We start from the raw sequence: 6,000 nt of genomic DNA, 5'->3' as shown, positions 1-6,000 counted from the left end.
GTCGATCATGTAATTTCCTAACACAGGTTAGTGTTTATGAGTATATATATATTTTAGAGGTAAATAAACTCTTATTTTGCATGAAGTGATGATTCAGCACTAGAAAGATGTCCAGTGCTCAATAACCTCAGATCTCTATTTCTAGTGTACACAGCAGAGATTTACCAAATGTAAACCCCAAGTCCAGAGCTCCTAACTGCTGACTTGTAAGCTCTGTCCAGCTGCCATTTCCACACCTTTCCTTTTTAAACTCCACCCTAATCTTTCAGGCCACACCCCAGATCAAGCAAAGACTCCACAGCCACGCCTATGAGAAGCTCCTGCCTCTGTCCCATGCCGCCCAGACATGCCCCTAAACTGTCCTTATTCTTCCCCCCAGATTGTCCAGACAGTTGGGAAGTATGCATTGGGGAAAATGCTCTGCTATTGTATATAACTGTGTTTAACACCTGGTGAGCCAATAAAAAGACATATGTGTGTAGCCTCCAATTACTAGCTAGCTCCCAATAATGCATTGCTGTTCCTCAGCCTAAGTATGCTTTTCAACAAAAGATACCAAGAGAAAATCCTTTTTTTTATTTTTTTTAATAGAAGCAAATTCAATAGTCTCTTTAAATTGCATGCTCTCTCTGAATTATGAACATTTAATGTTGACTTTGATGACCCTTTAAGATATACAAAGCAGCTGTTTCTTCAAAACTAAGAGACTCGGAGGGGGAGAGGGGCATTGTTAATGGTTAAAATATGCTCCAGTGAAATCCAGGAATGGAATTTATTATATATTAGTCATCTCTGGCAGCCAAAGAGTTAAAAACTTGGTAGAAAAATGTTCTCTGTAAATGTTAGGGCAAAATATATGATAGCATTAACCCTTGGCAGTCTGTTAGGTTAGGTGACACTTATGGGGTTAACACAGAAAATGAAGGGCATTTCCCTCTCTGCAGTAAAGTGGGAAGACAATACTTTTTTACACTGGGAACTGAGCTATTATAGAGGAAAATAACTGAAATCGCTCCAGCATCAAGTTTATTACATTTGGATATTAAAACATTTTTCTTTTTGCGTGTAATGTTACGTGACACTCTTCCAAACGACAGCGTAGAAGTCAAACAAAGTTCATCGTTTAAAGAGTTTAGGTTTAAAGATTTTTTTTTTCTGCTCAAGCAGTTTATGTAAACTGGGGAAAGTCTGTATGCAAAAAAGACATTAAATATAAGCTATTTATCTTATTTTTTACAAAGAGGTTTCTTAGGTATCTTGCTGAGAATATTTAATATATTCTGTTTCATTAACGAGACATTTTTACATGAGATTGTCGACAGTTCCAAATATATACATTTAATTACCATTATTATGGGTGCTATAATTATACTGCAAAACTGTGATGATTCCTAAAATAATTTGTGAAATGATTTTAGTAGTGCAACACTCACTAATTAAAAGGATGTTTCAGTGTAAATTTGAAATGTTCTATAATGTTAGAAGAATGTCTTTTTTTACTGTGTTTTAATCCCTGCAAGTTGAGCTCCTTTGACACTTTAGATGAGGACACAATAGCTGAGCCAATCAGGGGGAGGCATACATGTGTATGGTAAAAATCACTGGCTTTAATCCTTGCCTGTAACAGAATAGGGGCGTTCCTGGAATAGAAGTATGACTAAGGGCCAGATTTCAAGTTGAGCACAAAATATTGCTTCTGCGCAAGCGATATTTGCGCTCAACTTAGTAATACCAGCACACGCAAATGCGCTGGTATTACAAGTGAGGTGCAATGGGATGAATGCAACCTTGTGTTCGCATTGCGCGGAAGCATTGCGCTCATGAGAGCGTGCTTCCATAGGCTCCAATGGGAGCCTTGTTTTCAGACACTGGCATGAGAACTAGCGCAGCAATTTTAAATATATATGAATATATACATATATATTTATGTGTTTATATGCATATATACAAATATAAAGACATAAATATATATAAAAGCATGTACATATATATTTACAGGGCAAACACAGTTCCCATAGAGCGCAATGTAAAGGCACTTCACTGCCGTTTGTTTCTTCTTCTAACACTCACACCTGCACACTCTAGCCCCTTATAACTGCTTTGTGCAGTTACTTTATTAAATATAAAGATGCTATTATCTTTATTTTTGTTTAATAAAGATTACTACATTTACATTTGGGGGAAATTGGCGGACATTCAGAAAATTAACCTGTGCTTCGACCTCTGGTTCATTTTCTGAGCGCTAATTTAAATCTGCAATTGTAAAATGTATTTCTTTCATGTAATTAACAAGAGTCCATGAGCTAGTGACGTATGGGATATACATTCCTACCAGGAGGGGCAAAGTTTCCCAAACCTTAAAATGCCTATAAATACACCCCTCACCACACCCACAAATCAGTTTTACAAACTTTGCCTCCAAGGGAGGTGGTGAAGTAAGTTTGTGCTAGATTCTACGTTGATATGCGCTCCGCAGCAAGTTGGAGCCCGGTTTTCCTCTCAGCGTGCAGTGAATGTCAGAGGGATGTGAGGAGAGTATTGCCTATTGAATGCAGTGATCTCCTTCTACGGGGTCTATTTCATAAGGTTCTCTGTTATCGGTCGTAGAGATTCATCTCTTACCTCCCTTTTCAGATCGACGATATACTCTTATATTTACCATTTCCTCTACTGATTCTCGTTTCAGTACTGGTTTGGCTTTCTACAAACATGTAGATGAGTGTCCTGGGGTAAGTAAGTCTTATTTTCTGTGACACTCTAAGCTATGGTTGGGCACTTTATTTATAAAGTTCTAAATATATGTATTCAAACATTTATTTGCCTTGACTCAGAATGTTCAACTTTCCTTATTTCCAGACAGTCAGTTTCATATTTGGGATTATGCTTTAAATTATCATATTTTTTCTTACCTCAAAAAATTTGACTTTTTTCCCTGTGGGCTGTTAGGCTCGCGGGGGCTGAAAATGCTTCATTTTATTGCGTCATTCTTGGCGCAGACTTTTTTGGTGCAAAAAACAGAATTTATGTTTACCTGATAAATTACTTTCTCCAACGGTGTGTCCGGTCCACGGCGTCATCCTTACTTGTGGGATATTCTCTTCCCCAACAGGAAATGGCAAAGAGCCCAGCAAAGCTGGTCACATGATCCCTCCTAGGCTCCGCTTACCCCAGTCATTCGACCGACGTTAAGGAGGAATATTTGCATAGGAGAAACCATATGGTACCGTGGTGACTGTAGTTAAAGAAAATAAATTATCAGACCTGATTAAAAAAAAAAAACCAGGGCGGGCCGTGGACCGGACACACCGTTGGAGAAAGTAATTTATCAGGTAAACATAAATTCTGTTTTCTCCAACATAGGTGTGTCCGGTCCACGGCGTCATCCTTACTTGTGGGAACCAATACCAAAGCTTTAGGACACGGATGAAGGGAGGGAGTAAATCAGGTCACCTAAATGGAAGGCACCACGGCTTGCAAAACCTTTCTCCCAAAAATAGCCTCAGAAGAAGCAAAAGTATCAAACTTGTAAAATTTGGTAAAAGTGTGCAGTGAAGACCAAGTCGCTGCCCTACATATCTGATCAACAGAAGCCTCGTTCTTGAAGGCCCATGTGGAAGCCACAGCCCTAGTGGAATGAGCTGTGATTCTTTCGGGAGGCTGCCGTCCGGCAGTCTCGTAAGCCAATCTGATGATGCTTTTAATCCAAAAAGAGAGAGAGGTAGAAGTTGCTTTTTGACCTCTCCTTTTACCGGAATAAACAACAAACAAGGAAGATGTTTGTCTAAAATCCTTTGTAGCATCTAAATAGAATTTTAGAGCGCGAACAACATCCAAATTGTGCAACAAACGTTCCTTCTTTGAAACTGGTTTCGGACACAGAGAAGGTACGATAATCTCCTGGTTAATGTTTTTGTTAGAAACAACTTTTGGAAGAAAACCAGGTTTAGTACGTAAAACCACCTTATCTGCGTGGAACACCAGATAAGGAGGAGAACACTGCAGAGCAGATAATTCTGAAACTCTTCTGGCAGAAGAAATTGCAACTAAAAACAAAACTTTCCAAGATAATAACTTAATATCAACGGAATGCAAGGGTTCAAACGGAACCCCCTGAAGAACTGAAAGAACTAAATTGAGACTCCAAGGAGGAGTCAAAGGTTTGTAAACAGGCTTAATTCTAACCAGAGCCTGAACAAAGGCTTGAACATCTGGCACAGCAGCCAGTTTTTTGTGAAGTAACACCGACAAGGCAGAAATCTGTCCCTTCAGGGAACTTGCAGATAATCCTTTTTCCAATCCTTCTTGAAGGAAGGATAGAATCCTAGGAATCTTAACCTTGTCCCAAGGGAATCCTTTAGATTCACACCAACAGATATATTTTTTCCAAATTTTGTGGTAAATCTTTCTAGTTACAGGCTTTCTGGCCTGAACAAGAGTATCGATAACAGAATCTGAGAACCCTCGCTTCGATAAAATCAAGCGTTCAATCTCCAAGCAGTCAGCTGGAGTGAAACCAGATTCGGATGTTCGAACGGACCCTGAACAAGAAGGTCTCGTCTCAAAGGTAGCTTCCAAGGTGGAGCCGATGACATATTCACCAGATCTGCATACCAAGTCCTGCGTGGCCACGCAGGAGCTATCAAGATCACCGACGCCCTCTCCTGATTGATCCTGGCTACCAGCCTGGGGATGAGAGGAAACGGCGGGAACACATAAGCTAGTTTGAAGGTCCAAGGTGCTACTAGTGCATCCACTAGAGCCGCCTTGGGATCCCTGGATCTGGACCCGTAGCAAGGAACTTTGAAGTTCTGACGAGAGGCCATCAGATCCATGTCTGGAATGCCCCACAGCTGAGTGACTTGGGCAAAGATTTCCGGATGGAGTTCCCACTCCCCCGGATGCAATGTCTGACGACTCAGAAAATCCGCTTCCCAATTTTCCACTCCTGGGATGTGGATAGCAGACAGGTGGCAGGAGTGAGACTCCGCCCATAGAATGATTTTGGTCACTTCTTCCATCGCTAGGGAACTCCTTGTTCCCCCCTGATGGTTGATGTACGCAACAGTTGTCATGTTGTCTGATTGAAACCGTATGAACTTGGCCCTCGCTAGCTGAGGCCAAGCCTTGAGAGCATTGAATATCGCTCTCAGTTCCAGAATATTTATCGGTAGAAGAGATTCTTCCCGAGACCAAAGACCCTGAGCTTTCAGGGATCCCCAGACCGCGCCCCAGCCCATCAGACTGGCGTCGGTCGTGACAATGACCCACTCTGGTCTGCGGAATGTCATCCCTTGTGACAGGTTGTCCAGGGACAGCCACCAACGGAGTGAGTCCCTGGTCCTCTGATTTACTTGTATCTTCGGAGACAAGTCTGTATAGTCCCCATTCCACTGACTGAGCATGCACAGTTGTAATGGTCTTAGATGAATGCGCGCAAAAGGAACTATGTCCATTGCCGCTACCATCAACCCGATCACTTCCATGCACTGAGCTATGGAAGGAAGAGGAACGGAATGAAGTATCCGACAAGAGTCTAGAAGCTTTGTTTTTCTGGCCTCTGTCAGAAAAATCCTCATTTCTAAGGAGTCTATTATTGTTCCCAAGAAGGGAACCCTTGTTGACGGGGATAGAGAACTCTTTTCCACGTTCACTTTCCATCCGTGAGATCTGAGAAAGGCCAGGACAATGTCCGTGTGAGCCTTTGCTTGAGGAAGGGACGACGCTTGAATCAGAATGTCGTCCAAGTAAGGTACTACAGCAATGCCCCTTGGTCTTAGCACAGCTAGAAGGGACCCTAGTACCTTTGTGAAAATCCTTGGAGCAGTGGCTAATCCGAAAGGAAGCGCCACGAACTGGTAATGTTTGTCCAGGAATGCGAACCTTAGGAACCGATGATGTTCCTTGTGGATAGGAATATGTAGATACGCATCCTTTAAATCCACCGTGGTCATGAATTGACCTTCCTGGATGGAAGGAAGAATAGTTCGAATGGTTTCCATC

This window comes from Bombina bombina, chromosome 12 (assembly GCF_027579735.1).
Source record: "Bombina bombina isolate aBomBom1 chromosome 12, aBomBom1.pri, whole genome shotgun sequence".
NCBI lineage: Eukaryota > Metazoa > Chordata > Amphibia > Anura > Bombinatoridae > Bombina > Bombina bombina.
The sequence above is the reverse complement of the archived record's forward strand: the minus strand, read 5'-3'. Positions refer to the sequence as shown.